This window comes from Bombina bombina, chromosome 4 (genome assembly GCF_027579735.1).
Source record: "Bombina bombina isolate aBomBom1 chromosome 4, aBomBom1.pri, whole genome shotgun sequence".
NCBI lineage: Eukaryota > Metazoa > Chordata > Amphibia > Anura > Bombinatoridae > Bombina > Bombina bombina.
The window spans coordinates 727,712,453-727,738,270 of NC_069502.1; positions in this window are offsets into that span (position 1 = coordinate 727,712,453).

Consider the following 25,818-nt stretch of genomic DNA (forward strand, 5'->3'; position numbering starts at 1 on the left):
GGCTCCTCCTCCATATTACAACAATTTTAAACTAATTACACCTACTCTAAGCCCCCTAATAAAATAACAAAGACCCCCAAAATAAAAAAATGCCCTACCCTATTCTAAATTACCAAAGTTCAAAGCTCTTTTACCTTACCAGCCCTGAACAGGGCCCTTTGCGGGGCATGCCCCAAAGAATTCAGCTCTTTTGCCTGTAAAAAAACACATACAATACCCCCCCCCAACATTACAACCCACCACCCACATACCCCTAATCTAACCCAAACCCCCCTTAAATAAACCTAACACTAAGCCCCTGAAGATCTTCCTACCTTATCTTCACCATACCAGGTTCACCGATCGATCCAGAAGAGCTCCTCCGATGTCCTGATCCAAGCCCAAGCGGGGGGCTGAAGAGGTCCATGATCCGGCTGAAGTCATCATCCAAGTGGGAGCTGAAGAGGTCCATGATCCGGCTGAAGTCTTCATCCAAGCAGGAGCTGAAGAGGTCCATGATCCGGCTGAAGTCTTCTATCAACGGCATCTTCAATCTTCTTTCTTCGGGAGCCATCATCTTCCATCCGACATGGAATATCCTCTTCTCCCGATGCCTACTCGCCGAATGACGGTTCCTTTAAATGACGTCATCCAAGATGGCGTCCCTCGAATTCCGATTGGCTGATAGGATTCTATCAGCCAATCGGAATTAAGGTAGGAATATTCTGATTGGCTGATGGAATCAGAATCAAGTTCAATCCGATTGGCTGATTGGATCAGCCAATCGGATTGAACTTGATTCTGATTGGCTGATTCCATCAGCCAATCAGAATATTCCTACCTTAATTCCGATTGGCTGATAGAATCCTATCAGCCAATCAGAATTTGAGAGACGCCATCTTGGATGACGTCATTTAAAGGAACCGTCATTCGACGAGTAGGCGTCGGGAGAAGAAGATGTTCCTCGTCGGATGGAAGATGATGGCTCCCGAAGAAAGAAGATTGAAGATGCCGTTGATAGAAGACTTCAGCCGGATCATGGACCTCTTCAGCTCCCGCTTGGATGAAGACTTCAGCCGGATCATGGACCTCTTCAGCTCCCGCTTGGATGATGACTTCAGCCAGATCATGGACCTCTTCAGCCCCCCGCTTGGGCTTGGATCAGGACATCGGAGGAGCTCTTCTGGATCGATCAGTGAACCTGGTATGGTGAAGATAAGGTAGGAAGATCTTCAGGGGCTTAGTGTTAGGTTTATTTAAGGGGGGTTTGGGTTAGATTAGGGGTATGTGGGTGGTGGGTTGTAATGTTGGGGGGGGTATTGTATGTGTTTTTTTACAGGCAAAAGAGCTGAATTCTTTGGGGCATGCCCCACAAAGGGCCCTGTTCAGGGCTGGTAAGGTAAAAGAGCTTTGAACTTTAGTAATTTAGAATAGGGTAGGGCATTTTTTTATTTTGGGGGTCTTTGTTATTTTATTAGGGGGCTTAGAGTAGGTGTAATTAGTTTAAAATTGTTGTAATTTTTTTCTTATGTTTGTAAATATTTTTTTATTTTTTGAAAATTAGTTCTTTTTTATTTTTTGTACTTTAGTTAGTTTATTTCATTGTATTTATTTGTAGATATTGTATTTAATTAATGTATTGATAGTGTAGTGTTAGGTTTAATTGTAGGTAATTGTAGGTATTTTATTTAATTAATTTATTGATAGTGTAGTGTTAGGTTTAATTGTAACTTAGGTTAGGATTTATTTTACAGGTAATTTTGTAATTATTTTAACTATTTTAGCTATTGTACCTGGTTAAAATAAATACAAAGTTACCTGTAAAATAAATATAAATCCTAAAATAGCTATAATATAAATATAATTTATATTGTAGCTATATTAGGATTTATTTTACAGGTAAGTATTTAGCTTTAAATAGGAATAATTTATTTAATAAGAGTTAATTAATTTCGTTAGATGTAAATTATATTTAACTTAGGGGGGTGTTAGTGTTAGGGTTAGACTTAGCTTTAGGGGTTAATACATTTATTAGAATAGCGGTGAGCTCCAGTCAGCAGATTAGGGGTTAATGTTTGAAGTTAGGTGTCGGCGATGTTAGGGAGGGCAGATTGGGGGTTAATACTATTTATTATAGGGTTAGTGAGGCGGATTAGGGGTTAATAACTTTATAATAATAGCGGTGCGGTCTGCTCGGCAGATTAGGGGTTAATAAGTGTAGGCAGGTGGAGGCGACGTTGTGGGGGGCAGATTAGGGGTTAATAAATATAATATAGGGGTCGGCGGTGTTAGGGGCAGCAGATTAGGGGTACATAGGGATAATGTAAGTAGCGGCGGTTTACGGAGCGGCAGATTAGGGGTTAAAAATAATATACAGGGGTCAGCGATAGCGGGGGCGGCAGAATAGGGGTTAATAAGTGTAAGGTTAGGGGTGTTTAGACTCGGGGTACATGTTAGGGTGTTAGGTGCAGACGTAGGAAGTGTTTCCCCATAGAGAACAATGGGGCTGCGTTAGGAGCTGAACGCAGTTTTTTTGCAGGTGTTAGGTTTTTTTTCAGCTCAAACAGCCCCATTGTTTTCTATGGGGGAATCATGCACGAGCACGTTTTTGAGGCTGGCCGCGTCCGTAAGCAACTCTTGTATCGAGAGTTGCAATGGCGTTAAATATGCTGTACGCTCCTTTTTTGGAGCCTAACGCAGCCATTCTGTGGACTCTCAATACCAGAGTTATTTTAAAGGTGCGGCCAGAAAAAAGCCAGCGTTTGCTACGCGGGTCGTTACCGACAAAACTCTAAATCTAGCCGTATGTGTTTTAATACTTTTTATTAGTGTTATGAGTGTAACTGTACTTTTACATGTATTTTTGATGTGTTTTGTGACACTTTTGTTTCGCATAACAGTTAACCAGAGCTCTGAGGTTGCGGTAATTATTCTAGTGTAAATCATAAATGCGCGCACACGTTTGCACAAGTTTAGCGGAAATGAACTTGTCCATAAAAAATCTGCAAAAACCCAATTTTGCTTGCTTGTAAATTGTAGCTCTCCACTTCTAATCTAGCCCTAAAGGGGTTGTATTTATCAAAAATATGATAAATTATAACAAATATCTTTTTAATATATAATAACAGGTGCATTGGAAGGGGTTATTGCAAAATGAATTATAACATTTTGCATACAAACACAATGGCATAAATTCAGTAAAGCTGTCACACTTGTCTCCTAGCAACCAGGGATGTATTGCATCATCTTTTTAGGTCAAGTCTTGTTTTACTTTTGTTTAGGTGATACCATCCCAAAATATATTTACTATATTCTATATATATTTAACATATTTTCAGTAATAAGCTCTTAAATGTGGTACCTCCATAGCATGGTTATGAGTTTTTCCACACATTAATTATAGATAGATATTTTGACTATATGAATCAATAAAGGTTGCATTGGCAAGACTTCTTTTGACAATCACTAAGTAAGCCTGAAAGTTCATAAACCTTAAAAATACACCTCCAAGGGAGGAGGGCAAGGAGGTGCTTAGAGAACCTTAGATACAACAGGTAACAGTTTACTGCAATTTTTTACTTTAACTGCTTATGACCAATACAGAGCAAGAATAGGAGTGGCAGCAACAGGCAACAGAGTAATTGGACAAGGTGGGCTTTGCCTAATTTTTTTGTGTAGCTCTTAGCCCATCTGCTGCCAACATTAACCTAATTCTACCTTTGCACCTGTCTTGCCTGATAGTTGTAAACTCCTTCCTGTACAACTTCTGTCTTCTGTTTACAGTCTAGTCCTGGGTCTCATCCACTCTGTTGAGACAGTGTCAAAGGGATAGGAAAATCAAAATTAAACTTGCATGATTTAGATAGAGCATGTAATTCTAACACATTTTTAAATTCACTTCTATTTTCAAATGTGCTTTGTTCTCTTGGTATCCCTTGTTGAAAAAGAATAAGCACATATCCTACACTAGTAGGAGCTAAATTGTAGAAGGGGAAAGGGAAAGTAGATGGGGAAGGAGAATGGCACTACAGAAAGATGACCCTATCTTCGTCTTATAGTAACACTTCAAGTCAAAAAAGGGGTAGGGTGCTGTACACTAAGTGAATATGAACAGGGGTGGAGGCGTGAGCCTACTGGAAAAGGGTGTACATATAGCACTCCTCATCTGAGATAGCCTTTATTCCAAAAATAAAAAAATGTGTCGGAATCAATACAGAAAAATAGGCATATAGGACACAAATAATTCCCCTTGTGGGGGAACAATAAAGGGTTAAAAATCAAAACTTTATTAGTTAAATTAAAATAGTAAAACACACATTAAAAAACATGGAAAACAAGATGAGTTTCAAAGATAGAAAAATCTCCAGGCCAGTGGGATGGATTATACTGCCCTTCTGGGTACTATAGTAATAACTGGAATGAGATATAACAGGTAATTGTAAGAGTTAGTCACTCACCCTTTCCCACTGGCCTGGAGATTTTTCTTTCTTTGAAACTCATCTTGTTTTCCACTTTGTTTTTATTAAAGTTTTGATTTTTAACTCTTTATTGTTCCCCAACAAGGGGAATTATTTGTGTCCTATATGCCTATTTGTCTGTATTGATTCTGACACATTTTTTTAGTTTTTGAATAAAGGCTATCTCAGATGAGGAGTGCTAATATGTACACCCTTTTCCAGTAGGCTCATGCCTTCACCCTTGTTCACTAGTAGGAGCTAGCTGCTGATTGGTGCTTGCACACATTTGTCTCTTGTGATTGGCTAACTAGATGTGTTCAGCTAGTTGCCATTAGTGCAATGCATTTTCTTCAGCAAAGGATAACAAGCGAATTAATCATATTTGATAATAGAAGTAAAATGGAAAGTTTTTTTAAATTTGATGTTTTCTCTGAATCATGAAAGAAAATGTTGAGGTTTCCTATCCCTTTAGCAATTTTTATACACTTCTCAAACTCTGGTTCCATTCCTGGATGGACAGTTGCCCCACAATGTTTGTAATAAAAACATGATAGGGAAGCAAATTGCAGAAAAGAGCTGAAATATTGCAACTTGAAAATGGTGTAATTCAAATAGATTTTTACTAACACTTTTCCCATTTGCACTTTGAGAGTGATCCTCCATTAAAAGCATTCAGTCTATCTCATACCATTCACCTCTTGGCACACAGAAAAAGTTCCACTGTGAAGGATACTGATATCATAAAAACACCAAAAATGTCACAAAACAAATGCATTATTAGCTTTGAAACAGTGAGACAAGATACTTCACAGAGGCAATACAGTCTTTTATGAATTCCAGAATGCCCCTTATGTCTGTGTACAGTGTCCATTTTAGGACATTGTCAAATGTCATAGTCACATAGCATATTTAGTGCAAATTTCCACATGAATCTTTGATTTCTGACAAATTAAAGGTCATTTTCTCTGTCATAGTCACTTGGCATTTCAGCTTGATCAAATATGCCATGTGACTCTGACCGTGACCGCGACCATCAAAGGTCATTGTCGCTGTTGTTGTCATAGTCACTTGGCATTTCAGCTTGATCAAAAATGCCATGTGACTCTGACCGTGACCGCCACTGTGACCATTAAAGGTCATTGTCGCTGTCATAGTCACTTGGCATTTCAGCTTGATCAAATATGCCATGTGACTCTGACCGTGACCGCGACCATCAAAGGTCATTGTCGCTGTTGTTTTCATAGTCACTTGGCATTTCAGCTTGATCAAAATGCCATGTGACTCTGACCGCGACCATCAAACGTCATTGTGGCTGTTGCTGTCATAGTCACTTGGCATTTCAGCTTGATCAAAATGCCATGTGAGTCTGACCGTGACCGCGACCAACAAAGGTCACTGTCGTTGTCAGAGTCACTTAGCATTTCTGTTTTCCTTACCAAAAAATGCCTTGTGCTTATGTCTGTGACCAACATAGTTCACTGTTGCTATCAGAGAGCCTTTTTTGTTATCCAAAATACTTGATATTTTTGAATACAAAAAATACCACTGTAATAACTGTTGCTTGAAAACATATAATATGCTTTTATTTACAAGGTTTGCCAGAGCCTGTACGTTATGCGAGGGTGAAGGTAAATGTGTGGAACTCGGCATGCCACAATAGAGACACAGGACAAAGAAAGTATTTTCTTGTGAATAATTTACTAAAGCGAAATTATAAACAACAATATACTGGAGTAGGGGAATAGGGAATAGAATATCCAAGCCTCTCAACAAGCACAAGACTACCCAGCGGGTACTGTTGGTAAGGCATACTCAGATATCACAACAGAGATGCTTGGCTTCAGGAGCAAGCTAGGCATATTTAGGTTTCACAGCAGAGATGCTTGGCTTCCGGAGCAAGCTAGGCATACTCAGGTATCACAGCAGAGATGCTTAGTTTCAGGAGCAAGCTAGGCATATGCAGGTATCACAGCAGAGATGCTTGGTTTCAGGAGCAAGGTAGGCATACACAGGTATCACAGCAAAGATGCTTCAGGAGCAAGCTAGGCATATACAGGTATCACAGCAGATATACTTGGCTTCAGGAGCAAGCTAGGCATACTCAGGTATATCAGCAGAGATGCTTAGCTTCAAGAGCAAGCTAGGCATACTCAGGTATCACAGCAGAGATGCTTGGCTTCAGGAGCAAGCTAGGCATACTCAGGTATCACAGCAGAGATGCTTAGTTTCAGGAGCAAGCTAGGCATATGCAGGTATCACAGCAGAGATGCTTGGCTTCAGGAGCAAGGTAGGCATACACAGGTATCACAGCAAAGATGCTTCAGGAGCAAGCTAGGCATACTCAGGTATCACAGCAGAGATGCTTAGTTTCAGGAGCAAGCTAGGCATATGCAGGTATCACAGCAGAGATGCCTGGCTTCAGGAGCAAGGTAGGCATACACAGGTATCACAGCAAAGATACTTCAGGAGCAAGCTAGGCATATGCAGGTATCACAGCAGATATACTTGGCTTCAGGAGCAAGCTAGGCATACTCAGGTATCTCAGCAGAGAGATGCTTGGCTTAAGGAGCAAGCTAGGCATACTCAGGTATCACAGCAGAGATGCTTGGCTTCAGGAGCAAGCTAGGCATACTCAGGTATCACAGCAGTGATGCTTGGTTTCATGAGCAAGGTAGGCATACACAGGTATCACAGCAGAGATGCTTGGCTTCAGGCGCAAGGTAGGCATACACAGGTATCACAGCAGAGATGCTTGGCTTCAGGAGCAAGCTAGGCATACTCAGGTATCACAGCAGTGATGCTTGGTTTCATGAGCAAGGTAGGCATACACAGGTATCACAGCAGAGATGCTTGGCTTCAGGCGCAAGGTAGGCATATGCAGGTATCCCAGCAGAGATGCTTGGCTTCAGGAACAGGGTAAATATACATGGGTAAACATCATAGCAGAGATGCTTGGTCTTATGAGCCAGAAAGGGAAACACTGAATAGGCAGTAACTCAGTGCAGAATGAAAGTTTAGCTGGGTTTATAAAGGGACTGCCACACCTGAGTACTCCAGGTGGGAGTTCATGTAATCAGTGCTTTAGGTCCTTTAAGTTTCAGCGACACGCGATTAGTAAATTGCAGGTGAAGTTGAAGCAGGCAGGTCTCGCCATCCCATGTGGAGATGTGGGATCCTGACAATTGGACAGCTGTCGGTTAAAATTATTATTTTTCTTTTTTAATCCTCCATTTTTTATCGAATTAGTATCATGCTGTGTCATTCGTCAGAGTCACTGTGTCGTTTGTCAAAGTCACTTATTTCAGTTTTCCTTAAAAAAAAATGCCTTGTGCTTATGTCTGTGACCAACAGAGGTCACTGTTGCTGTCAGTGTCTTTTTTTTCTCATCCAATATACTTGATAGTTTTGCTTACAAAAAAATACCACTGTAATAACTGGTCCTGGAAAACATATAATATGCCTTTATTTGCTAGGTTTGCCAGATTTTGTATATTAGCCAGCTGTCTGGTAAAATAATTACCTTTTATTTTTGTTTTGTTTTACTCCTCCATTTTTTTTTATTGAATTACTATCATGCTGGGAATTATAGTTCCTTTTTGTGTTCATTTCATTATTGATTAAATTGAGCTGCAAACTACACATTCCAGCATACATTGCACTATACTGGTGCGTAGTTTTCTTTGCATTCTTTTTATTTTAATGAGATCTCACCTGCACAATTGTAGAGCTAAGAAGCATTCTTTAATTTTCTGGATGGCAAAACCATATGGTGATCATTGTACAATAATTTATTACATGATGTTTATGTCTGTTTTGTGTGTGTATATGTAAATCAAGTTGTACTCATTTACTGTCCTGATTAAGTGATAAAGCTAAATGCAGGGAAATACATTTTTTTATTACATATTTATTTAAGTTGACTTCTCCTTTTTTATTATTTTGTTTCTGCTGCATGTACATTTTATATATATTGTATACCCTTATTCCATCCTTACTTTTTATCGCCTAGATTTAGAGTTTGGCGTTAGCCATCAAAACCAGCGTTAGGGGCTCCTAACGCTGGTTTTTACCGCCCGCTGGTATTTAGAGTCAGTCAGGAAAGGGTCTAAGGCTCACTTTGCAGCCGCGACTTTTCCATACCGCAGATCCCCCTACGCCATTTGCGTATCCTATCTTTTCAATGGGATCTTCCTAACACCGGTATTTAGAGTCGTGGCTGAAGTGAGCGGTAGAAATCTAACGACAAGGCTCCAGCCACAGAAAAAAGTCAGGAGTTAAGAGCTTTTTGGGCTAACGCCGGTTCATAAAGCTCTTAACTACTGTGCTCTAAAGTACACTAACACCCATAAACTACCTATGTACCCCTAAACCGAGGCCCCCCCCACATCGCCACCACTCTATTAAATTTTTTTAACCCCTAATCTGTCGACCGCACACCGCCGCAACCTACATTATCCCTATGTACCCCTAATCTGCTGCCCCTAACACCGCCGACCCCTATATTATATTTATTAACCCCTAATCTGCCGCCCCCAACGTCACCTCCACCTACCTACAATTATTAACCCCTAATCTGCCGACCGGACCTCACCGCTACTATAATAAATGTATTAACCCCTAATCCACCTCACTCCCGCCTCAATAACCCTATAATGAATAGTATTAACGTCTAATCTGCCCTCCCTAACATCACCGACACCTAACTTCAAGTATTAACCCCTAATCTGCCGACCGGACCTCACCGCTACTCTATTAAATGTATTAACCCCTAAAGCTAAATCTAACCCTAACACTAACACCCCACTAATTTAAATATAATTTTTATCTAACAAAATAAATTAACTCTTATTAAATAAATTATTCCTATTTAAAGCTAAATACTTACCTGTAAAATAAACCCTAATATAGCTACAATATAAATTATAATTATATTGTAGCTATTTTAGGATTAATATTTATTTTACAGGCAACTTTGTATTTATTTTAACCAGGTACAATAGCTATTAAATAGTTAAGAACTATTTAATAGCTACCAAGTTAAAATAATTACAAAATTACCTGTAAAATAATTCCTAACCTAAGTTACAATTAAACCTAACACTACACTATCAATAAATTAATTAAATACAATACCTACAAATAAATACAATTAAATAAACTAACTAAAGTACAAAAAATAAAAAAGAACTAAGTTACAAAAAATAAAAAAATATTTACAAACATTAGAAAAATATTACAACAATTTTAAACTAATTACACCTACTCTAAGCCCCCTAATAAAATAACAAAGCCCCCCAAAATAAAAAAATGCCCTACCGTATTCTAAAATAAAAATAGAAAAGCTCTTTTACCTTACCAGCCCTTAAAAGGGCCTTTTGCGGGGCATGCCCCAAAGAATTCAGCTCTTTTGCCTGGAAACAATACCCCCCCCCAACATTACAACCCACCACCCACATACCCCTAATCTAACCCAAACCCCCCTTAAATACTAAGCCCCTGAAGATCTTCCTACCTTATCTTCACCACATCGGGTATCAGCGATCGGTCCAGGCTCCGATATCTTGTTCCAAGCCCATCCTCCGGCTGAAGTCTTGATCCAAGTGGCGGCTGAAGAAGTCCACTTCGGGCAGAAATCTTCATCCTATCCGGGCAGAAGAGGAGATCCGGACCGGCAAACATCTTCATCCAAGCGGCATCTTCTATGTTCTTCCATCCGATGACGAGCGGCTCCATCTTCAAGACCTCTGGCGCGGATCCATCCTCTTCTTCCGACGACTAGACAACGAATGAAGGTTCCTTTAAGGGACGTCATCCAAGATGGCGTCCCTCGAATTCCGATTGGCTGATAGGATTCTATCAGCCAATCGGAATTAAGGTAGGAAAATTCTGATTGGCTGATGGAATCAGCCAATCAGATTCAAGTTCAATCCGATTGGCTGATCCAATCAGCCAATCAGATTGAGCTTGCATTCTATTGGCTGTTCCGATCAGCCAATAGAATGTCAGCTCAATCTGATTGGCTGATCCAATCAGCCAATCAGATTAAACTTGAATCTGATTGGCTGATTAGGTGTTAGGTTTATTTAAGGGGGGTTTGGGTTAGATTAGGGGTATGTGGGTGGTGGGTTGTAATGTTGGGGGGGGTATTGTATGTTTTTTTTTCCAGGCAAAAGAGCTGAATTCTTTGGGGCATGCCCCACAAAAGGCCCTTTTAACGGCTGGTAAGGTAAAAGAGCTTTTCTATTTTAATTTTAGAATAGGGTAGGGCATTTTTTTTATTTTGGGGGGCTTTGTTATTTTATTAGGGGGCTTAGAGCAGGTGTAATTAGTTTAAAATTGTAATATTTTTCTAATGTTTGTAAATATTTTTTTTATTTTTTTGTAACTTAGTTCTTTTTTATTTTTTGTACTTTAGTTAGTTTATTTAATTGTATTTATTTGTAGGTATTGTATTTAATTAATTTATTGATAGTGTAGTGTTAGGTTTAATTGTAAGAACAAAAGTCAGAGGATGGGATAGGTGAAGGTGTAATGACAGGAACTCCCCACATGTACGTCTGTGTTATATATATATATACAGCCAACAATTGCTGCTGCTCCAACTGAGAAGTGAAGGAATAAATATATACAATGTAGAACTAGAGAGTCCTCTGCCCACAAAACGTGTCCCACACAACGCTAGTGGTAATGCAAGGTGTATAAGATTAGCTGTGCTCTATAGCCGGAGTTCACATAGAGAGCATTCAAACGGCATGGAGTACACAATATCCACAGTGTTAAAAGCTGTCGTTATCCGGATCATGTAAGACAAGCATACAAATAGGCAAGCATAAGTCAGTCACTATACCTTCGTGTTTGATGCCTGTGCGTCCTGCTTGATATCACAGCTGAGTCCTGTGTCCGCCTTCCACAGCGGTCAATCTTAGAACCTCCTCCTGTTACAAGCGCCAAAACTATACCAGATATATTTTCAGTCCCAGCCATTTGTATGGTAATCCGTGTTTAACCTGGGGTGCTTATCCCCTCCACCACATTTATTTGTGAACCGTTGTTAATTGTATTTGTGTCTATTCTCATGCCGCGCTACGGCGCATGGTTTAAATAAACCTTTTATTTTGCATTCCACCCGGTTTGTGCTCCTCCATATTTTTCAGGTTTAATTGTAACTTAGGTTAGGATTTATTTTACAGGTAATTTTGTAATTATTTTAACTAGGTAGCTATTAAATAGTTCTTAACTATTTAATAGCTATTGCACCTAGTTAAAATAAATACAAAGTTGCCTGTAAAATAAATATTAATCCTAAAATAGCTACAATATAATTATAATTTATATTGTAGCTATATTAGGATTTATTTTATAGGTAAGTATTTAGCTTTAAATAGGAATAATTTATTTAATAAGAGTTAATTTATTTCGTTAGAATAAAATTATATTTAACTTAGGGGTGTGTTAGGGTTAGGGTTAGACTTAGCTTTAGGGGTTAATACATTTATTAGAGTAGCGGTGAGGTCTGGTCGGCAGATTAGGGGTTAATACTTGAAGTTAGGTGTCGGTGATGTTAGGGAGGGCAGATTAGGGGTTAATACTATTTATTATAGGGTTATTGAGGCGGGAGTGGGGCGGATTAGGGGTTAATAACTTTATTATAGTAGCGGCGAGGTCCGGTCGGCAGATTAGGGGTTAATAAGTGTAGGTAGGTAGCGGCGACGTTGAGGGGGGCAGATTAGGGGTTAATAAATATAATATAGGGGTCAGCGGTGTTAGGGGCAGCAGATTAGGGGTACATAGGGATAACGTAGGTGGCGGCGGTGTACGGAGCAGCAGATTAGGGGTTAATAATAATATGCAGGGGTCAGCGATAGCGGGGCGGCAGATTAGGGGTTAATAAGTGTAAGGTTAGGGGTGTTTAGACTCGGGGTACATGTTAGGGTGTTAGGTGTAGACAAAGGAAGTGTTTTCCCATAGGAAACAATGGGGCTGCGTTAGGAGCTGAACACTGCTTTTTTGCAGGTGTTAGGTTTTTTTTCAGCTCAAACTGCCCCATTATTTCCTATGGGGGAATCGTGCACAAGCACGTTTTTGAAGCTGGCCGCTACCGTAAGCAACGCTGGTATTTAGAGTTGCAGTGGCGGTAAATTATGCTATACGCTCCCTTTTTGGAGCCTAACGCAGCCATTCTGTGAACTCTAAATACCAGCGGTATTTAAAAGGTGCAGGGGGAAAAAAGCCAGCGTTAGCTACGCGGGTCGTTACCGACAAAACTCTAAATCTAGCCGTATGCCTTCTAATAAATGTGTTTAGAATTGGGGTATTTATTTTGGCATTGTAGTCAGATGTTTGCTTCTCTCCCTCAGCTAAGATTGTGTTGGAAAAAAAAGGATGAAATTACTTTATTGCCAGCCCTGGAGAAATGCCTATTTTGTAAGGGCATTTGACCCATGATCAGGGCAAAGTGAGAGTAGGTTGGTGATAAGAGGTTAGGGGGTGGGGTCCTTGAGTAGGTCTTAAAGTCTAGTGGGCAGGAAGTAGGCTCATCTTCTATCCGCATCAAGCCCGGAGAGAACGTGAGGGTACTTACCTGCTCACAATGGAAAACCTACATGAGCTGTTTATGGCAGCTGCAGCTGCCACCAGGGAGAGAGGTCCTCAATGGCTGCTGGTGCAGCTGCAGGCTGCCGGGGCCATACCTGGTGGCGAGTATCCGGAGCAAGCGGTGGGGGAGGAGTCATCCCCTAGGGCCAGACAAGCGCGGCAGTTGAATCCTCTTGAGCGCCTCAGTCCTGAGCCGGGTCCACAAAGAGGACGATCGGGGGGGGGGGGAGCACATCTGGAGCCTGCAGGAGAGGGAGCAGAGGATGGCCAGCTGGGAGGAGGAGCGGCCCACAGAGGAGGGGACGTTTGGAACAGGAGCTGCCGGAGCAGGAGAAAGACAGCGTTCATGTGGATGTCATGTCGCGCCATGCTGGAGCAGTGATATAGGCAGCATAAGAGGAGGCAGAAGCAGCTGCTCCTGCAGGTAAGCCACTGAGCTGTCACAGAGTGGGGTGCGGAGTGGCGGTAGATGGCCTGGATGGTGGTGGATGAAGGCCAAGAGGCAGCAGGACTGGGACTATAGGCCACAGGGTCTGGGGGTGGTGGGGGGCCCACATGAGGGATGACTGAGATGGAGGGGCCCACAAGGGGCCCAGGGGGTATGTGGCCTTCAGAGGGAGCGGAAGGTTAGGCCTGCATGGGCCCATGGTCATGGGGGTGGGTACAGGGGTGGTCCACATGAGGCCCGGGGGCTTGGCGGGAGAATGTGGATGGCCCAAATGAGGCCAGTGTAGGGGGCAAGGGCTAGCAGGGAAGCCCAGATGAGACCAGGGTGGCTGGGGGGGAGGCCTTATAGTGTGGGGTGCCATTTATCGCCTTTTTCTGTGACAGTGCCGCAGAGTTCCACCCCAGAGGGACGTCGGAGATTGGATTGCAGCAGGATCTGGGAGAGAGACAGGGATTCACTCATCATAGAGTATATCCCTAGTGACTTCAACAGCGAGGGGTTCCAGGAGGCAGAGGTCCCGGAGCTGTCCACAGCTGGCCAGGCGGGGGATCTGGATGTATTGGAGCAGCTATTGGGTTCTTTTTCCCCTCCTAGGGGTTTTGGGGACAGGGGTAGGGGCAGGCGCAATGCCAGGGCTGTTGTGGGAACTGGTAGGGGTGCTTTGGATGATGTTTTTGTTATGCCTTTGCAGGTAGATCAGAGGAGGGAGTGGTCCCCCCCTGGATGGTGGGAGGCGGTCCCGCTCACCTATCAGTAGCAGACCCGGCAGGGTCGGTAGGATGTCACCCACCTGGGCGCGCATTTAGCAGACGCCAGAGGACGGAGTGGCGAGAGGAGGAGAGAGTCAAGATCCAGGAAGCGGTCCCCAGAAAGGTGTCAGGACTTGCCAGCGAAAGAAAGGAGAAGGTCAGGTAGAGCTGGTACTACAAGGGATTATTACACAGAGTGGGAGTGTGAATAAGGTACAGAGTGTGTTGTAGAAAGTTTTGAAGGAGTTGGTTGCGAGGATCAAGGGAGCCTGGCGGGGGCATGGCAAGCTAGTGCCCCAGACATGGGTGGGTCAGGGGTTGAGGCTGCGGTGATGGCGGCACCTGGGATGAGTCCAGTGGGGAACCCGGTTGCAGCGGCTGGGCAGGGGAACGCCGGTTGTGGAAGTGGCTGGAGGGGTAGCAGGTGCGAGCAGTTCAGCAGGGAGCTCAGGGGCAGTGTCACTAAAAGTGTCAGACGAAGCCCTGCGCAAGCCATGTTTATGTTACATAGGCCCCTTGGGGCTACATTTGGCAGTCAAGGTTAAGGAAAGGATATGGAAGAAGGAGTTCCTAGAGCTGTTTTCCCTCCTCCCCCTGGATCAGTTTGTAGAAATTAAGGAGGACCCAAAAGGGGAACAGGGAAAGAAGGAAGAGGTGGAGCAGAAGAACCGGTATCTGAAGATACCGAAGACTTTCGCTAATTGGTCTAGGGACTTTTGTATTTTGGAGAGAGTGATTACGCCGAAGTTTTCCGACCAGGGTTTAGCCTTTTTTTTGCTATCTGGATGAGGTCTCCTCTGCCTACCGTATATATGGGGGTATGGCATGGTGGAGGTATGACGAGCAGTTTCGTCAAAGGATTGCAGTTTATCCTGAGATGAGGTGGGATGATAGGGACATGGGGATTTGGCTGGAGCTAATGACTCATTTAAGCAGCGGGCAGTCCTTTCGGATGAGGGGTGGAGGGTTCTCAGGAATGGCCGGGAGTGGTTCAGCAGTGGCTCTCCGAAAAGGCCTGTGTTTCCAGTTTAATGACGGGCAATGCCGGTTCGGGGCTTCATGCAAATATAAGCACAAGTGTTCAGGATGTGGGGGAGTCCCCCCTTATGCCAAATGCTTCAGTAAAGGGAAGGTCGGGGGTAGACCCGGGGAGGTGGGTGTTCAGGGCCTGGACTCCTGTGGACATCAGAAGGATGATCCAATGGCTAAGGCAGTACGCTAAGGTTAGGGGAAAGCGGGGAGATGCCGAGCTGCTCCTCACAGGTTTTAGCTCAGGGTTCACCATCCCCTTTCAGGAAGTGAAGGAGGGCGGGGTATCGGGGAACTTGAAGTCCGCCAGGGACTTTGCAGGAGTGGTTCGGGAAAAATTTGGGAAGGAGGTGGCCTTGGGGCGCATGGCGGGCCCCTTTATGGCCTGTCCTTTGCTGAACCTGAGGCTGTCTCCTCGGGGGGTAGTCCCAAAGAAGACGCAGGGTCAGTTTTGAATGATCCACCACCTGTCGTACCAGAAGGGGTCGTCGGTGAATGATGGTATTGACCCTGGCCTTGCGGTGGTTAAATACACATTGCTTGACGATACAGTAGCATTGGTCCGGCAGGCAGGCTGGGGGGCCCTCCTGGCAAAGGTGGACGTCAAAGCGGCTTTTCAGTTACTTCCGGTCCACCCGGCCTGCCACCATTTGTTGGGTTGTTCGTTTGAAGGGAAGTTTTTTGTCGATTTATGCTTACCCATGGGTTGCTCCATTTCATGATCCTATTTTGAAAAATGTAGCTGCTTTGTGGAATGGATCATCAAACAAGTTTCGGGGTTGAGTTCCACGATCCATTATTTGGACAACTTCCTGTTTGTGGGCCCTCCGGTCATTGGAGCATGCCAGCTCTTGATGAACACGTTTGAAGCAGTAGCAAGGGATTTCAGTATTCCGGTCGCGGGGGACCAATGTGAGGGCCCTTATGTTGCACTGAGTTTCTTGGGAATACACATTGATTCTGTCAACATGGAATGTAGTTTACCTTCTGACAAGGTGGCTGACTTGTGTGGTGTATTTCGGCAGGCATTGGGGCGGAGGAAGTTGATGTTGAGGGAAATGCAATCTTTGTTGGGTAAGCTAAATTTTGCTTGCAGGATCATCCCCGTGGGAGGGTGTTCTGCCGAAGGTTATCACTGGCTACTGTTGGGGCGAAAGAGGCTTTTCATCATGTACGTTTGACAAAAGCATTGAAGGAGGATCTGATGATTTGGCTGAGGTTTTTAAAGGAGTTTAACGGGAGGTCCTTATTCTACAAGAGGGTTGGCAGGACCCGGATGTACATCTGTTCACAGATGCTTCAGGGGCTCATGGCTTTGGAGCATATTTGGGGGGTAAGTGGTGTGCAGAATCAGGGTCACAAGGATGGCATGAGGGCGGCCTGACTAAGAATTTAGTATTCTAAGAGTTGTTTCCATTACTGGTGGCCTTGACTGTTTGGCTGGTTTCCTTGCAGGACAGGAAGGTTTTGCTCCATTCGGATAATATGGGGGTGGTGTAGGCTGTAAATTCCTTGCCGGCATCATCCCCCCCGGTGGTGGTTCTTCGTTTGTTTGTACTGGAATGCCTGATATGTAATGTGCTTTTCAAGGCTGTGCATGTGCCTGCTAAGTCGAATGGGATTGCTGACTCTCTTTCCCATTTACAGTGGGACAGATTCTGGGAGCTGACCCCATTGGCGGAGGAAGAGGGGACGCAGTGCCCGGGGGACTTGTGGAAAGTGGACTTCTTGGATTGTTGAAGATGGTGCATTTTGCTTTGGCTGGGTCCACATGGAAAGCTTATTCTCAGGTATGGAGAGAATGGTGTGCAGTGATAAAGGGGCTGAGGGGCTCTCACAGCCCAGAGTTGGTCGACAGTGCTATAAAAATGGATGGAAGATTTGGGAAAGAATAGGGTGTCAAGGGCTATGGTAAAATGCAGGCTGGCAGTGATTGCTTTCTTATTCCAATGCTTGGGATGGGAGGATGTTACTAAGTCTTTTGTGGTGCGAATGGCAGCCAGGGGTTTGTGTAGAGGGGGAAGGGTCCCAGACTCCAGGAGACTGGTCGTTTTCTCGTTGTTACAAAGGGTGGTAGGAGCTTTGGCCTCAGTGTGTTCTGATAGGTATGAGGTGGTTATTTTCCGGGCGGCCTATGTTGTAGCCTTTTTTGCAGCCAACGGGTGTCAGAGGTGGTGGGAGTAACTAAGAGAGATGGGGGGATCCAGCGAGGTGATGTGTGGATTCAGGGGCGGGATCTTCACATGTGGCTGTGTTGGTCTAAGATCGATCAGGGGGGACAAGGAAGAGCTATTAGCCTTAAGGCAATAGGAGGGGCATGTTGCCCTGCTGAGGTGGTGGCTGCTTTCCTGCAGGTGCGACCGGTGGGAGGTGGCCCTTTGTTTGTTCATTTGAATGGGGACACTTTATCTCGTTTCCAATTTGTCTCGGTTTTTAGGAAGGTGTTAGGATTGTTGGGTCTCCCACAACTTGACTTTGGGTCCCACTCTTTCCGAATCGGGGCTGCACCAGAAGTGAGAATGTTGGGTATGATGGACGCAAGGATAAAATGGATTGGGAGGTGGGCTTCTAGCAGTTTTAAATCTTATGTTAGACATGATTTGGTTTTGTAGTATTTGTTTCTGTTCCCATTGTTAGGGACCACGGAATGTTGGATTATCAGCCATTATTACATTTATTGGGCAAGGGGAGTGGCAATGACTAAAGACGGGGGGAGTCAGCTGCAGCTGGATGGCGAGACAGTCCGAATCCGGTGGTTCAGTTTCCGGGGGTTGAGATTGGACCAGGTGATTGTTAAGGTGGTGGAATACGCCAGATTGTTTAGTCCCCCGGGTATGTTGGTGATCCATGCTGGGGGGAACGATTTGGGCTTCATCTCTCAAAAAGATTTATTGTCAGGGGTAAAAAGGGGATTTGCTCAGACTATGGGACTTGTTCCCTGGGCTAATAGTAGTGTTGTCGGAAATAGAGTCTAGGTTAAAATGGCGGGCAGCCTGGGACGTGCGAAAGCTAGAAGCCTCTAGGAGGAGGGTCAATAGAATCTTGAATATGTTTGTGGAAAGGCATGGGGGGGTGTCTATACGGCACATGGAATTCGAGAAGGAATCAGGGGAATGTTTCTTTTTGAGAGATGGGGTTCATTTAAATGAGGTGGGGCAGTCCATCTTTTTCATTTTAGTCTGAGAGAAGGGGTAGAAAACGCCTTGGGTGGTGGCAGGGTCTGGCTTTAAGCCGTCCTGGTGGCAGGGGGCTAGCCTTTGGTGGCTTGTGGAGTTCTGCTGGGGTACATCCTGCTATACAGGAGAGGTCTTGAACGGTTCCTGAGGGGATCCTTGAAAGGAGGTACAATGGGTCATTTGGCAAGCCCCGTGGGTTGTTAGTGTTAATTCTATTATTGGGGATATTTATCTTTTTATTTATATGTTAAGTTATGTTATTAATAAATCAAGCTGTGGCCTTTTTACCCCAAGAGATGGTGTGTGTCTATTATTTGTGAATAACGTAGTCCCTATTTAGGGAGTCATGCCACCCCTGGATAAATGCCTATTTTGTAAGGGCATTTGACCCCAGAGCAGGGCAAAGTGAGAGTAGGTTGGTGATGAGAGGTTAGGGGGCAGGCTCCTTGAGTAGGTCTTAAACGCCAGTGAGCAGAAAGTAGGCTCATCTTCTATCCGGACCTGAAGGTGGGAAGAAGCCCCCTCCCTCCCTTGGATTATGGCTTGGGAGATGTAATGTACTTGTCGCAGTTTGGCGGGGGGCCTTGCCTTTGGTGGATTGTGGAGTTATGCTGGGGTACCTTCTGCTATGCAGGAGAGGTCTTGAACGGTTCCTGAGGGGATCCTTGGAATGGAGGTACAATGGGTCATTTGGCAAGCCATGTGGGTTGTTAGTGTTAATTCTATGGGGATACTTATCTGTTTATTTATATGTTAAGTTATGTTATTAATAAAACAAGCTGCTGCCTTTTTACCCCAAAAGATGGTGTGTGTCTATTATTTGGGAATAACGTAGTCCCTAATTAGGGGGTCATTACACTGAGAATACTCAGTGAATGCTGGTTTACAACATTCATAAAATAGAGGTCATCATTTATAAAATGGAAAGAATTTGTCATTTTTTCCTTTTCTGATTTTCACCTAAATTTAGCTCATTATGAAAGGAAAGCAAGAAATGCAAGGTTATTGAGATTGTATTGTTGCTGACAGAATTTTCACCTACAAATATAAATTTCCAGTTGGTTACAGAAAAAAATGAGGAACCAAATATTTGTACTTAAAAGTGCATTTTTTTATCTATTTATTTTTCTGCTATATATAAGCATTTTACTATGCATGCTAGCAAGATAAAAAAAAATATTTACACAGTTCCAAAAGTCACTTTGTAAAAAGCCACAGTGCATACACATATAGGGACAGATTACTAGTAGATTCTTAGGGATTTTGTGAAGTGAGGTAATGACAAGTCAAGAGTTAACATTTGTAACTGTTGACTTGTGCCCATAGTGAAAATAAAGCTTTGAATACTTAGCATGGGATGCACTAATTTATGTGGCTGTCCATAGAAATGTAGTGTTACAACTTGATCATTCTGTGCATACCACACACAATGCTCAAAAAAAGGTGAAGTAATATATATATATATATATATATATATATATATATTTAATTTTTTATTGAGGATATTACATATATTATACAAATACATTGTAAATACAGAATGCAGACATACAAATATTAGCTTCGCATTTGATCGACCTGTAATTGAAATTATGTATTCCTCGCTTTTTTTACCCCAGAGGTGAGACAGGGCACTCTTGGACAAGTAATAACAGTATGATAATGATAAGGGGTTACATTAACATTGATAAAAACAAACAAACATAACATTTTGCATCAAAAAATAAAAAGGGTTGTTATACAAGCACAACAAATATAACCATAATTAATGAGCAGATGCAAAGTACCAGGACTGACTAGTTAAAGTTAAATATAACAACACCTGCAGTAGTTTGTGCATTTACATTTTAAACAAGAGCGAAATATGTCAAATTTACCAATAATCCAGACATACCTTTTCATCATTATAGACAATAAGTCCTTATAGGTTATGCAAAGATGGTATCCACCCCAGACATATCAAACCCCATTCTCCCGCCGAGCTGCGGACTCCAAAAGTTTTTCATTTTCTAAATAGGCAAATGAAGGCCTCTGTATATTTCTTGCTCAGGTGGCATGTGTTGTGGCCCAAATAGACTATAAATTCTCACCTTACAATTACAGCGGTTAGCTGTGTATTAACTAGTAGTGATGTCTCGAATTGTTCGCCGGCGAATAGTTCCCGGCTAACATAGCTTGTTCGCGTTCGCAACGGCGGGTGAAAATATACAATGTTCGATCCGCCCCCTATTCGTTGAGTAAACTTTGACCCTGTATCTCACAGTCTGCAGACACATTCCAGCCAATCAACAGCAGACCCTCCACCCAGACCCTCCCAGCTCCTGGACAGCAGCCATTTTAGATTCATTCGGAAGCTGCTTTCTTAGTGAGAGGAGGGAGAGTGTAGCTGCTGCTGATTTAATAGGGAAATTGATAGCTAGGCTAGTGTATTCAGTGTCCACTACAGTCCTGAAGGACTCATATGATCTCTGCTGTAAGGACAGCACCTCAAAAAGCCCTTTTTAGGGCTAGAACATCAGTCTGTTTTTTTTCCCCTGTGTAATCTAATTGCAGTTGCCTGCCTGCCAGGCCCACTTGCCCAGTGCCACCACAAATATCTGTTGTAACATTAGTGTAAATTTAAAAAAAAAACTTTTTTGACTGTGAAACATCAGTCTGCTAGTGTAATCTAATTGCAGTTTCCTGCCAGCGTGTGTGCCAGGCCCACTTGCCCAGTGCCACCACTCATATCTGGTGTAACAGTAGTGTAAATTTAAAAAAAAAAAAACATTTTTGACAGTGAAACATCAGTCTGCTAGTGTAATCTAATTGCAGTTGCCTGCCTGCCAGCGTGTGTGCCAGGCCCACTTGCCCAGTGCCACCACTCATATCTGGAGTAACAGCAGTGTAAATAAAATAAAAAAACGTTTTGACTGTGAAACATCAGTATGCTTGTGTAATCTAATTGCAGTTGCCTGCCTGCCTGCCAGCGTGTGTGCCAGGCCCACTTGCCCAGTGCCACCACTCATATCTGTTGTAACAGTAGTGTAAATGTAAAAAAAATCTTTTTTGACTGTGAAACCTCAGTCTGCTAGTGTAATCTAATTGCAGTTGCCTGCCTGCCAGCGTGTGTGCCAGGCTCACAGCGTATACTGTGCCCACTTGCCCAGTGCCACCACTCATATCTGGTGTAACAGTAGTGTAAATTTAAAAAAAAACTTTTTTGACTGTGAAACATCAGTCTGTTTGTGTAATCTAATTGCAGTTGCCTGCCTGCCAGCGTGTGTGCCAGGCCCACTTGCCCAGTGCCACCACTCATATCTGTTGTAACAGTAGTGTAAATTTAAAAAAAAAAACTTTTTTGACTGTGAAACATCAGTCTGCTAGTGTAATTTAATTGCAGTTGCCTGCCTGCCAGCGTGTGTGCCAGGCTCACAGCGTATATTGAGCCCACTTACCCAGTGCCACCACTCATATCTGGTGTAACAGTAGTGTAAATTTAAAAAAAAAACTTTTTTGACTGTGAAACATCAGTCTGCTTGTGTAATCTAATTGCAGTTGCCTGCCTGCCAGCATGTGTGCCAGACCCACTTGCCCAGTGCCACCACTCATATCTGTTGTAACAGTAGTGTAAATTTAAAAAAAAAAACTTTTTTGACTGTGAAACATCAGTCTGCTAGTGTAATCTAATTGCAGTTGCCTGCCTGCCAGTGTGTGTGCCAGGCTCACAGCATATACTGTGCCCACTTGCCCAGTGCCACCACTCATATCTGGTGTAACAGTAGTGTAAATTAAAAAAAAACACTTTTTTGACTGTGAAACATCAGTCTGCTTGTGTAATCTAATTGCAGTTGCCTGCCTGCCAGCGTGTGTGCCAGGCTCACAGCGTATACTGTGCCCACTTGCCCAGTGCCACCACTCATATCTGGTGTAACAGTAGTGTAAATTTAAAAAAAAAAACTTTTTTGACTGTGAAAGATCAGTTTGCTTGTGTAATCTAATTACAGTTGCCTGCCTGCCAGCGTGTGTACCAGGCCCACTTGCCCAGTGCCACCACTCATATCTGGTGTAACAGTAGTGTAAATTTAAAAAAAAAAACTTTTTTGACTGTGAAACATCAGTCTGCTTGTGTAATCTAATTGCAGTTGCCTGCCTGCCAGCGTGTGTGCCAGGCCCACTTGCCCAGGTCCACCACTCATATCTGGTGTAACAGTAGTGTAAATTTAAAAAAAAAAACTTTTTTGACTGTGAAACATCAGTCTGCTTGTGTAATCTAATTGCAGTTGCCTGCCTGCCAGCGTGTGTGCCAGGCCCACTTGCCCAGTGCCACCACTCATATCTGGTGTAACAGTAGTGTAAATTTAAAAAAAAATAACTTTTTTGACTGTGAAACATCAGTCTGCTAGTGTAATTTAATTGTAGTTGCCTGACTGCCAGCGTGTGTGCCAGGCTCACAGCGTATACTGTGCCCACTTGCCCAGTGCCACCACTCATATCTGGTGTAACAGTAGTGTAAATTTAAAAAAAAAAAACTTTTTTGACTGTGAAACATCAGTCTGCTTGTGTAATCTAATTGCAGTTGCCTGCCTGCCAGCGTGTGTGCCAGGCCCACTTGCCCAGTGCCACCACTCATATCTGTTGTAACAGTAGTGTAAATTTAAAAAAAACTTTTTTGACTGTGAAACATCAGTCTGCTAGTGTAATCTAATTGCAGTTGCCTACCTGCCAGCGTGTGTGCCAGGCTCACAGCGTATACTGTGCCCACTTGCCCAGTGCCACCACTCATATCTGGTGTAACAGTAGTGTAAATTTAAAAAAAAACTTTTTTGACTGTGAAACATCAGTCTGCTTGTGTAATCTAATTGCAGTTCCCTTCCTGCCAGTGAGTGTGCCAGGCCCACTTGCCCAGTGCCACCACTCATATCTGTTGTAACAGTAGTGTAAATTTAAAAAAAAAACTTTTTTGACTGTGAAACATCAGTCTGCTAGTGAAATCTAATTGCAGTTGCCTACCTGCCTGCCAGTGTGTGTGCCAGGCTCACATTGTATACTCTGCCCACTTGCCCAGTGCCACCACTCATATCTGGTGTAATAGTAGTGTAAATTTAAAAAAAAAAAACTTTTTTGACTGTGAAACTTCAGTCTGCTTGTGTAATCTAATTGCAGTTGCCTGCCTGCCAGCGTGTGTACCAGGCCCACTTGCCCAGTGCCACCACTCATATCTGGTGTAACAGTAGTGTAAATTTAAAAAAAACAAACTTTTTTGACTGTGAAACATCAGTCTGCTTATGAAATCTAATTGCAGTTGCCTGCCTGCCAGCGTGTGTGCCAGGCCCACTTGCCCAGGTCCACCACTCATATCTGGTGTAACAGTAGTGTAAATTTAAAAAAAAAAAACTTTTTTGACTGTGAAACATCAGTCTGCTTGTGTAATCTAATTGCAGTTGCCTGTCTGCCTGTGTGTGTGCCAGGCCCACTTGCCCAGTGCCACCACTCATATCTGTTGTAACAGTAGTGTAAATTTTAAAAAAAAACTTTTTTGACTGTGAAACATCAGTCTGCTAGTGTAATCTAATTGCAGTTGCCTGCCAGCCAGCGTGTGTGCCAGGCTCACAGCGTATACTGTGCCCACTTGCCCAGTGCCACCACTCATATCTGGTGTAACAGAAGTGTAAATTTAAAAAGAAAAACTTTTTTGACTGTGAAACATCAGTTTGCTTGTGTAATCTAATTGCATTTGCCTGCCTGCCAGCGTGTGTACCAGGCACCCTTGCCCAGTGCCACCACTCATATCTGGTGTAACAGTAGTGTAAATTTAAAAAAAAAACACTTTTTTGACTGTGAAACATCAGTCTGCTTGTGTAATCTAATTGCAGTTGCCTGCCAGCCAGCGTGTGTGCCAGGCCCACTTGCCCAGTGCCACCACTCATATCTGGTGTAACAGTAGTGTAAATTAAAAAAAAAAAAACTTTTTTGACTGTGAAACATCAGTCTGCTTGTGTAATCTAATTGCAGTTGCCTGCCTGCCAGCGTGTGTGCCAGGCCCACTTGCCCAGTGCCACCACTCATATCTGGTGTAACAGTAGTGTAAATTTAAAAAAAAATAACTTTTTTGACTGTGAAACATCAGTCTGCTAGTGTAATTTAATTGTACTTGCCTGACTGCCAGCGTGTGTGCCAGGCTCACAGCGTATACTGTGCCCACTTGCCCAGTGCCACCACTCATATCTGGTGTAACAGTAGTGTAAATTTAAAAAAAAAAAACTTTTTTGACTGTGAAACATCAGTTTGCTTGTGTAATCTAATTGCAGTTGCCTGCCTGCCAGCGTGTGTACCAGGCCCACTTGCCCAGTGCCACCACTCATATCTGGTGTAACAGTAGTGTAAATTTAAAAAAAAAAACTTTTTTGACTGTGAAACATCAGTCTGCTTGTGTAATCTAATTGCAGTTGCCTGCCTGCCAGCGTGTGTGCCAGGCCCACTTGCCTAGTGCCACCACTCATATCTGTTGTAACAGTAGTGTAAATTTAAAAAAAAATAACTTTTTTGACTGTGAAACATCAGTCTGCTAGTGTAATTTAATTGTAGTTGCCTGACTGCCAGCGTGTGTGCCAGGCTCACAGCGTATACTGTGCCCACTTGCCCAGTGCCACCACTCATATCTGGTGTAACAGTAGTGTAAATTAAAAAAAAAAAACTTTTTTGACTGTGAAACATCAGTTTGCTTGTGTAATCTAATTGCAGTTGCCTGCCTGCCAGCGTGTGTACCAGGCCCACTTGCCTAGTGCCACCACTCATATCTGTTGTAACAGTAGTGTAAATTTAAAAAAAAATAACTTTTTTGACTGTGAAACATCAGTCTGCTTGTGTAATCTAATTGCAGTTGCCTGCCTGCCAGCGTGTGTGCCAGGCTCACAGCGTATACTGTGCCCACTTGCCCAGTGCCACCACTCATATCTGGTGTAACAGTAGTGTAAATTTAAAAAAAAAAACTTTTTTGACTGTGAAAGATCAGTTTGCTTGTGTAATCTAATTACAGTTGCCTGCCTGCCAGCGTGTGTACCAGGCCCACTTGCCCAGTGCCACCACTCATATCTGGTGTAACAGTAGTGTAAATTTAAAAAAAAAAACTTTTTTGACTGTGAAACATCAGTCTGCTTGTGTAATCTAATTGCAGTTGCCTGCCTGCCAGCGTGTGTGCCAGGCCCACTTGCCCAGGTCCACCACTCATATCTGGTGTAACAGTAGTGTAAATTTAAAAAAAAAAACTTTTTTGACTGTGAAACATCAGTCTGCTAGTGAAATCTAATTGCAGTTGCCTACCTGCCTGCCAGTGTGTGTGCCAGGCTCACATTGTATACTCTGCCCACTTGCCCAGTGCCACCACTCATATCTGGTGTAATAGT